Source organism: Arvicola amphibius, chromosome 7, assembly GCF_903992535.2.
Source record: "Arvicola amphibius chromosome 7, mArvAmp1.2, whole genome shotgun sequence".
NCBI lineage: Eukaryota > Metazoa > Chordata > Mammalia > Rodentia > Cricetidae > Arvicola > Arvicola amphibius.
In genome coordinates, this window is record NC_052053.1 from 46,434,452 (window position 1) to 46,446,598 (window position 12,147).

The following is a 12,147-nucleotide window of genomic DNA, read 5'->3' on the forward strand; positions in this document are numbered from 1 at the left end:
GTTGTTTCGATGGTATTGTTGAGATTTCATAGGTACTGCTTTTCTGTCCTAGATACAGTATGCAGAAGGGACCTCTCTCTCTCTCTCTCTCTCTCTCTCTCTCTCTCTCTCTCTCTCTCTCTCTCTCTCTCTCTGCCTCTCCTTACCCCCCCCCCCCAACCCGACATAGAGATTTGTAGGCTTAGCTGGCCTGTAACTCGCAATGTAGATCAGGCTGCCCATGAACTCAGAGATCTGCCTGCCGCTGCCTCCTGAGTGCTAGAATCAAAGGCGTGTGCCACCATGCCCCAGCGCAGGTGAATGAAAATGGTGGGTTTGAGGCATTGTGCACCAAGTACTCTACTCACACAGACTCAAAGGCCCGAGTTCGGGCAGGATTCAGGTGTCCTTCATCCATTAGGTAAATACTAAAGACCACTGTTGTGTGGAGAAATGGATCAGGTAGGCAAAAGTGGATTCTTATAGAAACACGGGTCCAGGCAGGAGATGCCTCCTGGGGGTGAGGGAATGACTATGAGAATGAGTTTTTGGAATTATATTTGAGGATATTAGGAGACTGACTATGTGTAGGCACCCCAAGTTTCAATTAAAGAACTCATTGTAGGTGGATTAGAAAGGCAGAATAGGGGCTGGAGATGGCTCAGTGGTTGAGAGGACTTGCTCCTCTCACAGAGGACCCAGGACAGATTTATAGCAGCCACCCAGAGGCTCCCGGATGCCTGTGACTCCAGTTCCAGGATATCTGAAACCTACTTCTGGCATGGATGTGCTACACATAACAGGCAAAACACTCATATCCATAAAAATTTTAAATATTTAAAATTTTTTATAAAGGCAGAATAAATCACTGCAGTGTTTATTTTAAGAAGGAAAAGCATGAACTGATAAGAGTTATTTATGATTATTTTGCAATTGGAAGATCCATCCAGGAGCCCAAACCTTTTTAATTATTTTTTAGCGTGTGTGTGTGTAAAGACTGGAAGAGTGTGTCTGATCTTCTGTAGCTGGAGTTATAGGTGGCTGCAAGCCACTCAATAAGCCACTCAACATGGGTGCTAGGAACCGAACTTGGGTCTTCTGAAAGAGCAACAAGCACTCTACTGCCGAACTAGCTCTCTAGCCCCTCTGAGCACAATGAGCTACCAGCCAACAGCAGACTCTGGTCAACTGAAAAGGAACCTAACTAAAGGAATTATGGTTCTTGGCCTGCCCTCCCCAGTTAGGACTCACTTTCTGCCGTGAAAGATATTGTGGGTAGTGAAGCCAGGATACTTCTTCAGAATTTTCCACACACTGAGAAAAACTGGCAATGTGTATTTTTTTTTTTTTTAATTTTTGAGACAGGGTTTCTCTGTGGCTTTGAAGCCTGCTCTGGAACTAGCTCTTGTAGACCAGGCTGGCCTCGAACTTGCAGAGATCCGCCTGCCTCTGCCTCCCAAATGCTGGGATTAAAGGCGTGTGCCACCACCGCCCGGCGGCAATGTGTATTTTTGTTATCCCTTGTTCTCCAAACACCATCTGATGGCTTAATTTTCTAGAAAGGAGAATCTAACATCTGTATTTGGTTCTGCTCGCAACTGTACTTTAACAAACTGATGCCCTCACACCATCACACCTCTGTGAGTTTGATACACAAGAGTCAGTCTCAAAGCCTTTGTCATCATCTTGCAGCAATGACGGTAAGATACTAGATGCACATTACACTGATATTTGGTATGTACTTACAGTACTTGGTTAGCATATTTTTTCAACATAGGTTAATCATTTGCTGGTCATATGAGGGTCTGATTGGGTAGGTATGCTTTTGTTTGCTGAACATGGCACCCCGACCTCTGATGAGGAGTTGGGTTCCTGAATCTACAAAGCTGCTTTTAAACTACATGGAGCCTTAGTAAACCACCATCCGATGTAGTGATGCTCTGGTTTTTCAGCTGTAATCTCTTTGCGTTAGTGATATAAGAGTGATCTTGGGAAGGGAGCTCATGCTGTTGCTGTTCTCAGTGGCTCCTTCCCCCTCTTCCCTCCTCTACCTACTCACTACCTAACTACCAGCTCCTCAGCATGGAGGTTTATCTGTAGGCTTTCTTTCCCTGGGAATCGCCCACGACACCTTCAGTCTAGTTTGGTGATGTCCTTGGTGCCCATGACTCAGACTCACATATCAGGGAGCCTGTCACACAGTCTTATTTATTTAACACCAGCCTTGCTTTACTGTGTCAGGAGCCTCCTAAGCATGAGGAATCTCAGCTGACTGCTCTATTGCAGTCATCCCAGACCGGGACATGGGGGTGGGCACAGAGGACACACTCAGGAAGGATGGAGAGAAAGAATGAGGCCACTTCCTTGACTCCTTCAAGCTGTCAACTCAACCCAGGCTCAGGACATGGTCACAGAACACTCATTCAGCCTCATCCCCTAGAGGAATGTCCGTAAGTGCACAGGAACCAAGGAGAGGGTCAGGAGGGTAGGGGAAGAGAAGGACCAAACTGAGGGCATCGGTCCAAGCTTCTGAAAGACAAAAACGTAGTCCTACCTGGGATCTGAGCCAGGGAGGGCAGGTTGGGAACTGAGAGGAGCCAGAAGGGATCAGGCAGCCAATGAAAACATCAGCGTCCACACCGGGAGGCATTTAGCAAATGTGTCTCCTGCATGCCTGGGTCTTTGTGAGGCATGGATGATGAAGCAGAAAGCCTGCCCTCCTATAGCTTGCATGGAGTAGAAAGAGCAACTAGCAAAGGAATTGGGCTGGGATGCAGCTCAGTGGTGGAGTGTGTGCTTACACGGTCAAGGCGCTAGGTTCCACCTCTAATCTTCCTCCTACCTATCATTACACCAGTAAAGAAAGCAGCGAGGAAAACTCAAGCCCAAGGCTCTTTACCTGTTTTCCTGCACCCAGCCTTGCCAGGTACAGTTTTCCAACAAGCCCTGGGGCTTGCCTCTAGGAAGCTGCAGGTGAGTTTTCCAGCAGGCCTGTGCAGACTCAGAACCTGCCCAAGCAGCTGGGGCACACTAGTATGGGGGGCAGGTTTGGCGATCAACACCCTTAACGCCTCTCTGATCACTGCTCTAGGACTAAAAATGTCCTGGGCCCAGCCCTTGGCTGTCCTAATGTCCAGTCAAATCTCAGGCCCTGCCCCTGATGTACGGACTTGGAGAAGGACAGCTGTCTTATTCTCTGAAGTGACCCCATGTGATGGAAAGGGGATGCTGGATGCCTCGCAGAACCAAATTCCCGAGGACAGCACTGTCAGGGAAGCAGCCTAACACTCCTCCTCTCCAGTGCTTTGCTGAATGCTGAATGTTGTCAGCAGTGCCCTTTCTTTGGGGAAATCAGGAGTGGAACAGGTATTGACCTTTTATCAACTAGTGAAAAGGAAGGCTTTGGAAAATATTTCTTCTGAGCTTCATAGAGACTGGGTGTAATTCAGAGTATACACGAGATCAGTCTACAGCTGAGTGCATTCTCTAACACTTCCTGCTGGGTCCAGCGTTTCCTCGGACGGCATAAGAAGTGTAATGTTTACTTTAGGCCATTAGATGGCGACAGAGCACCCACGTAGGCAACCCCTCCACCTGCTGGCGGTAAGGTGCTCATGACATCCTGAAAAATCTAGAAGTTGAGGGTCTAAGCCTGGGGTCTCCAGAGTTTGGCAGTCTCTTGAAGGCTTATGCTAGTCCCAGTGCCAGTGTCCTACTCCCTATCTGATCCAGCTGTGCACACTTAGATACATGTTCAGGGTCTCATCATTGGTGACAACTTAGGTTTGGGGGTCTGTACAGATGTTTCACAGTTTTCTCTTCCAAATGAAACAAACTACTCCACTGGGCATTCTCCTTCTGGTCAGCTTGTAATTCCAAAGCAAAATGAAATCTAATACAAGGCTGGGTTTCAAAGTCTGTTCATGGGTAGAGTTTAAGTTGCCAAGTTAAATATTTTCAAAACTGTGCCCAGCCAAGACATCTTTACAGTAAAGCAAATGAAATGTAAGCATTGCTTGCCCCCTCAATTGCAGGGACACTTTGTGAAGATCTTGGGAAGGCCTGTATCACTGTGCTCACATGGAAGCATGTTCTTATATAAATGGGGGAGAAAATTTTAACTGCATTTCGTTGAAACAACTGCCCCTTTCCAGCCACCCTGTCCTCTGTCACACTTTGCTGGGAGTCATGGAGACAGTTTCAGGGGAGACAGGGATTTGACTGAGGGGAAGTGAGCTGGGACTGCAGTGAGACTGAATAGATGTATGGGTGTGGCTTGCAGTCACTTCCGTGTGCAGTTCAATGATGGCTGGTCATGTGGGAGTGGCTTCCAGGAATAAACACCCCATCCAACTCTGACAATCTAATGACATTGTGACATGAAAACACAGGACCAAAGGGGATGAAGTACCCAGAGCCATAGTCCACAGTGAGGGAAATTCCATCAGGTAGTCTATGTGGGGAGATGGCTCAGCGGGAAAAGTGTGTGGGCTGTATACACCTGACTGAGTACCTGGGCTTGGATTACCAGCACCCACGTAAAGCTGGTCTTGGTAAAGCTCATCATGGGGAAGCTCACTGTTCTTTAGCACTGGTGTAAGTAGAGACAGTAGGGGCTGGAGAGGCGGCTCCGTAGTTAAGAGTACTTACTGCTCTTGAAGACCCAGGTTCAGTTTCCGTCACCCATCTGGTGACTCGCAACCATCTATACCCCCAGTTTTAGAGAATCCAAGATCATCTTCTGACTACACGCACATACCTGACACATAGACACACATGCAGGCAAAACACCCATACACATAAAACAATAAATCTAATAAATAAAGCGTAATTTAAAAATACACAAGGGGTAGGTGGTGGTGGTGCACGCCTTTAATTCTAGCACTCAGGAAGCAGAGGAAGGTGAATCTCTTGAGTTCCAGGCCAACCAGAGGTTAACAGGGAAACCTGTCTTGGAAAACAAAACACACCCCAAAAACCAAAAAGCAAAACAAAAGTCAGTGTGGTAGTGCGTGCACATTTAATCCCAGCACTGGGGAGATAGAGGCAAGAGGATCAGAAGGTTAAGGTCATCCTTGGTTTGATAATTTGAGGTCAGCCTGGAATACTTCAGAGTTCATCTCCCACCTACCTCAAGAAAGAGAGGGGTGTCGAGATTTTCATAAACTAAAATCTATCAGTGTCTGTCAGTACCACCAACAGCAAGGACAGCCAGGCACAGAACATGGCCACCTGTTCTCTACTCCTCACTTGCTGTGTTCTGAATCTAGGAAAGACCCCCAAGACCATGTGTTTCTGTTTGTTTTTTTTTTTTCTGAGACAGGGTTTCTCTGTGGCTTTGGAGCCTGTCCTGGAACTAGCTTTTGTAGACCAGGCTGGCCTCGAACTCACAGAGATCCACCTGCCTCTGCCTCCCAAGTGCTGGGATTAAAGGCATGAGCCACCACTGCCCGGCTTGTTTTGTTTCTGAGACAGGATTTCTCTATGTAGCCCTGGTTCTCCTGGAACATACTGTGTAGACCAGTCTGGTCTCCAACTCAACAGAAATCTGTCTGTCCAACTAAACTTATGCCCAACTTCAAGGCCATGTGTTAAATGCTAGGTTTCTTCTTGCTGGTACTGGGAAGTTATATCTAGTGGGAGATGTTATGATCATAGGAGATATGCCCTTATGGTGGTAGTGGGTTCCCAGCCTCCTCCTCCCTTCCTTGGCTTCCTTGCCTTACAGACCAGCTGTGCCCTCCCAGACACTTCCTCCCCCACCTCAGGCCTAATACACCAGACCAGAACTCCAGAAACCCCAAGATTTTCTCTCTCAACAGCAAGCCTGGTTTGGGGGTGCTGGGGATCAAAGGCAGGACTTTGTACAGGCTAGGCAAGCACTCTGCCAGTTGAGCCACACCCCTTACCTGCTTAATATTGTGTTTTGGTGAGCAGGTTTTAGCTTTTATATAGCTAAAATATGTAGCATTTAATAGGATAATGTTTGACTAAAAAGCAGCTTTTCCCCTTTTTGTGTCTGTATTTCATTTCATGTGTCCTAAGAAATTTTTAGCTCCAAATTTATGAAGATCTTGTGTAGATTTTTCTAGAGACTTGGTTGTTTAAGTCCATCCCAAGGGCGCTCAAAGGAACAGTAATTGCCTTTCAGATCCATTTTCTTCTCCCCTCCCCCTTTTCCCCCTTCCTTCCTCCCTCAGCCCTTGTTTGCAAATGTATTCTAACACTCTCTGTGATTTTTCTCTTTAATACATAAGTTCCTTTAGAAAACTACTATTCAATAGCCCCAAATTGGGTATTTTAAAATGATATTTTAAACTTTTTTTTTTTTGGTTTTTCGAGACAGGGTTTCTCTGCAGCTTTTTTAGAGCCTGTCCTGGAACTAGCTCTTGTAGACCAGGCTGGCCTCGAACTCACAGAGATTCGCCTGCCTCTGCCTCCCGAGTGCTGGGAGATATTTTAAACTTTTAACCTTTGAGTTCAGACAACATACCCCTTTGACTGTGTTCTTTGGAGTTTGTTTGGACTTGTTTTGTGTCTAGAAGAGGGTCTATCTTCAGAAGTGTTCTGGGAAATGTTGAAAAAGAATACATGTTCTCAGATGGTGAGACCGCTCACCAGTAAAGGCACTTACTGCCAAGTTCGAAGCTGAGTCATAAGTATATTGCACAGATACATATATGACAAAGTAACAATAGCAACAAATGGCAAAAGCCCTCATTTGTACAGTATTTGACTTTAATGGATCAAGCATCCATATTGTAGTACTTTCTCATCAGGAACAGCAGCTCATAAATAATGACATGGAGACTTATTATTAATTACAAAAGCTTGGCCTTAGCTTAGACTTGTTTCTAACTAGTTCTTTTTGGTTTTTGTTTGGTTGTTTGTTTTTTGTTTGTTTGTTTGTTTGTTTTTTTGGGGGGGAGAGGTGGGGACAGAATTTCTCTGTGTAACAACCCTAGCTGTCTTGGAACTCCCTCCATAGACCAAGCTGGCCTTGAACTCACAGAGCTCCGCCTACCTCAGCTTTAGAACTCACAGAAATCTGCCTGTCTCTGCCTCCGGAGTGCTGGGATTACAGACGTGTGCCGCCACCACCACCAGGCTGTACTTAGCACTCTGCACCATCTCTCCAGGGTCTTATTTATTTTTGAAACAGGAGCCTCTCTCACTGAACCTGGAGCTCATGGCTTAGGTTGCAAGCCCTAGGCTTCCTCCTGTCTCTGCCTCCCCGGTGTTGAGATTCAGGCATGCATGTATTGTTTGCCTTTTGCACGGGTGTTAAGATTTGAACTCAGGTCCTTACTTGCACAATTTTCCTCCGTAGGTGACTAACGTGGTCAGTTTCTTGTTCATACTTTTGGAGAAAACCTGGGTATAGGTTTTCTCACGTTAGGAGTATCTAAACCCCAAATAGTCTATGTATTCCACAGCCTACAAAAGAACAGTTAACCCATAAACTGGCTCCATTACTCTCTTCTTTCTGGAATGAATGGCTGCTTTTACCAACTTCCTTAGTGGTTCTGGTATGACTCATTAGCCTATAAGGTCATCTATCCCTCAGCTGACCACAAATGGTCTCTTACTGGACACTCCCTCCATTCCTTCCTTTTTTCACGTGGCAACGTATCATGGAATCAATCACTCCCAAATCAATTCACAGAACACTTCCTCATTTCTTACAACAGCCATACACTGTTTCTCATCTGCTAGGCCATGATTTCTGTAGTCGGCCCTCTAGGATGGGCACTTAGGTTGTTTCCAGCCTTTCCCAACACAAACATTGCTGCCGTGAATCACCGTGGTGCGGTTTCACAGCTGGGCTAGGAATCTGAGAGACCTGGGTGGAAGGGTGTGTGCATCTGTGATTTGTCAATCTTTCTTAATTTCCTCATTGGGGACATAGCAATCTGTGTTTCTGCGTTTCTTATCCCAGGCCTGTGTGAGGACACAGGGGTCTCAGAGGCATGAGGCAGTATCTCATTCCTGAGGGCTGGTTCACCTTGAGAGTTTTGCCGGCCTAGGGAGAAACCCCCACTCTCCGCTGGTTTTAAAATATATATAGTTATTTTTACTTGGGGTATGAGTGTTTGCCTGCATGGATGTATGGTCACCATGTGTGTACCTTGTCCCTTGCAGAGAGTGTCGTATCAGATGGTTGTGAGCTGCCACGCAGGTGCTGAGAACCCAACCCAGCGGTCTTCAGTACCAGCCTTAAGCCCTAAGCCATCTACCAGTCTCCATTCCCCTCAGTTTGGGAGCTCCATTCTTCACTGCAGGAACTCATGCAGCCTCCCACTCTAAGCAACAGATCCTTCTCTGCCCAAAGTCTGATTCATCTCTAGCCTGTCCAAGGCCTACTGTGGCTCCAGGTTACAATCGCAAACCTCTAACAAGCTCTGGAAACTCTGGCCCTCCTATTTCCTTCCCACCACATCCATTTTGTTTCCTATTGCAAAATTCCTAACTGTTGCCCCAGTTCCTCCTTAGGATCTCGGGGTCTTTGCTGTGGCCACCCCTTTTCTAGTTCAGAGTAACCCTTGGGAAGGTTTGGTGCCCTTGCCTCTATAAGGACCCGCCTGTAGTGAACTCATGGTGTCCTACCAGGTCTCTCTGGCCTTCATTGCCCTAGAAGTTGGCGTGAACCAGCCATGGAATCCGTGTCCCTGGTGAAGCAACTACTGTGTCCCTTCATCTAAGAGACCAGAGACCTTTGGGGTGTCCACGCCCTGCAACCTCCTCTGCAGTATGGCCACCAGGAGGCGCCGTGCTCCCTCCGTGGCTCCAAGAGAGTGGACCCGGGGCGGTGGGCGTTGTAGTAGGGACACGGTTCTCCCGTCAGAGGCTGCCGCGAAAGCCAGGCAAAATCTATGGCATCAAACAACTGGGGAATTTTCCCAGGTTGTTGGCCACCTGCTGTCAGGAGGAAGAGAGAACAAAAAAGTGGGGAGATGGATCTGCTGTCTTTCCTTGGGTCTGGGAGGAGAATGGGCACCCAGCCAACACCAGACCTTAGTTTCCCTCGGGTTTTGGGTCTTCCGTTTAAAAAGCCTTTGGCAGATGTCCTTTAAAGTCAGCGGATCCGCCTTAAATCCAGCACTCTGAAGCATAGGCCGGCAGATCGCAAAGGCGCAGGCGTTCCTACCTTACCGCCAGCCTCAAGTCCACTTGGGGTGAGGAGACACACGGATCGACTTTCCATCCTCCATTAAGAAGAATTTTTTTACTGGACGCTGAGAAAGTAGGAGAGGCCCCCTCCCAAGAATGTGTTTCCATATAGCTATTTAATTTTTTAACTTTATTTTTATCTTTAATTATGTATATGGGTATGCACACATGAGTGCATGCTCACAGCGAGGCCAAAGGTGTCAGAGCCCCTGGAGCTGGAACTGCAGATAGATGTGAGCCACTTGCCGGTGATGCTGGGAATCAAACTCAGGTCCTCTGCAAGAGCAGTATGAGCTCTTACCCATGAGCTACCCTCTACCGCTCTTTTCTGAGAAAGGGTCTCGTGTATCCTAGGCTGACTTCAAGCTTGCTACATAACCAAGAGGACTTTGAACTTTTCTGCTCCTCTTTCATCCACCTCCTGAGAGCTGGCATGACAGGTGTATGCCACTATCATGCCTGTTCGTGTGGCACTAGGGTTGAATATAGATCTTTGTACCTTCTGGACAAGCATTCTACCAACTTAGCTACATTCCAACCCCAATGTCCCACCCAATACCCTAAAACAACAACAACAACAAAACCAACTGGGTCTCACAGGAGCAGGCTGCCTCAGACTCAGCAGCCCCTGCACCGAGATTGCGATGACAGTATGACCTTTATGAGCAGCCCCAGAGGGACAGTATCTGTAGACTGTGACTGTCCTTAACTGAGAAGTTTCTCTATGGGATGGGTCTGGAATGCAGAAGGTGCAGAATTGAGAAAACTGCTTCCAGGCACAGCGGCCATCATTCCCAGTTCAGAGGCCAAGCAAAGGCAGTCTGAGAGAAAAACACTGGGGCTCTGGTGTTTAAAGTCACTCCTAGAAGAGAAACCTCTTTACCCACAGCCTGCAGGGACTTAAGACTTCCACACATGACAGAGTTGTGGGCCCTCAGTCCCTAGTAGGAGCTGTTCTGCTTTCTACCTCGATGTGAGCTGGAACGGCTGGGCTGGTTCTTAAGATTTTCTTTTTTCTATTTATTTATTTATTTATTTATTTATTTATTTATTTATTTATTTATTTATTTGAAGCAGGGCTTCTCTGTGTAGCTTTGGGGCATGCCCTGGAACTCACTCTGTAGACCAGGTTGGCCTCAAACTCACAGAGATCCTCTGCCTCTGCCTTCCGTGTGCTAGGATTAAAGGTGTGCACCACCGCTGCCCGGCCCTTAAGACTTTTCTTAAGCAAAGACCAAAGTCACACTGTGCCCACTGGCTGATGTTTTGTTGGAGAGGAAGTTGGTGAGACTATAAACTTAACAAAACTTCCATCTTCGGCCGGGCGGTGGTGGCGCACGTCTTTAATCCCAGCACTCAGGAGGCGGAGGCAGGCGGATCTCTGAGTTCGAGGCTAGCCTGGTCTACAAGAGCTAGTTCCAGGACAGGCTCTAGAAACTACAGGGAAACCCTGTCTCGAAAAAACAAAACAAAAAAAAAAAACAAAAACAAAAACAAAAACAAAAAACAAAAACTTCCATCTTCACCGTTTCGAACCGTGGTTCACTCACAATGCTCATTCACACTGCCGTGCAGCTATCCCCACTGACCACCTGCAGAACGTTTACTTTGTAAAACCAAACTCTGTCTCCATCAACACCAATGACCGGTAACATCATTGGTATGGGTCAGACTTCAGAGGGAACCCATAGAAGTTTTCAGATTCTCATGTCCCCAAACAAAGAACTGTAGCAGGGGTATGTGGTAGTAGAAACAGAGACAGCTTATTAAGGAGGGGGAAGAAAGGGCAGGCAGTGTGGCTCAGTGGTGCGCATCATCCCGCAATGGCGATCGTCTCACTGGAGAGACTGAGCATGAGTAGCTGTCCAGTCCACCAGACTGATGTTCAGCTGCCCCAATCTAGCCCTGAAAGCCTGGTGGAGTCCTAGAGAGCCTCTGGGTTCAGTCAGCCTTGGGGGCCAAAAAACTGGGCTGAATATCCGTGAGGGATGGCAGCAGCAGTGTAGACGACCCTCCATGAGAGTAGATGCACTTGCCAGCATAAGACAGAAAAGCAAGCAGGTAAAACCATAAGCATCTCCTTTCAACTTTCTTATAGTTGGGTCTCTGGCAGCAGGTGCCACCAATCCCTATTCAGGGCGGGTCTTCTACTTCAGTGAATGTAATCAAGAAAACGCCTCATTGGTGTTCCCAGAAGCTTATCTCATTGTTGATTCCAGCTCCATCAAGATGACAAACAACATTTACCATTCCAGTAAGCAATGCTGTGATTGGCTAGAAGCTGATCAGTTTCCCATGCCTATTTGGTTCCGACCTCAGGCTGGCTATGCACACAATAAATGGTCTGAGCTTCAACCACGCTAATGCTCAATCCCAGAGCTAAGCAGTTTTGCTTTGTTAAGCTGTATTTATTTTTATTATTATTATTATTTTGTTTCTTGAGATAGGTTTTCTTTGTGTATCCCTGGTTGTCCTGGAACTCACTCTGTAGACCAGGCTGGTCTTGAACTCACAGAGATCTGCCTACCTCTGTTTTCCAAGTGCTGGAATTAAAGGCGTGCGCCACCACTATCCAGTAAAATTTTTGACCTGTGTGTATGGCTGTGTACCATGAGCATGCAGCGCTTGCAGAGGCCAGAGAAGGCATAAGATCCTCTGGGACTGGAGCTATAGAAGGTTAAGAATTTCCATCTAGGTGCTGGGAACCAATCCTGGGCCCTCTGCAAGAGCAAGGAAGGACTCTTGATCGCTTACTTACCCATCTCTCCAGCCCAGCATTCTGTGTTTTGCAAAGTTACACACTAAGATCTGGAGACCTTGTCTTGACCAGCTCTTTCCCTTCTGCAGCTCCAGAAATGCAAACCCAGAAAAAGAAGAAGCCATGGCAGAGATTTGGGGAGCTCAAGTCTGCAGGGGGACTGACATATGCCTGGAAACCAAGCCAAGCTTAGTAGATGCTTTGCTCTCTTGTGTGTACTGGAACACAGTCTGGGAAAG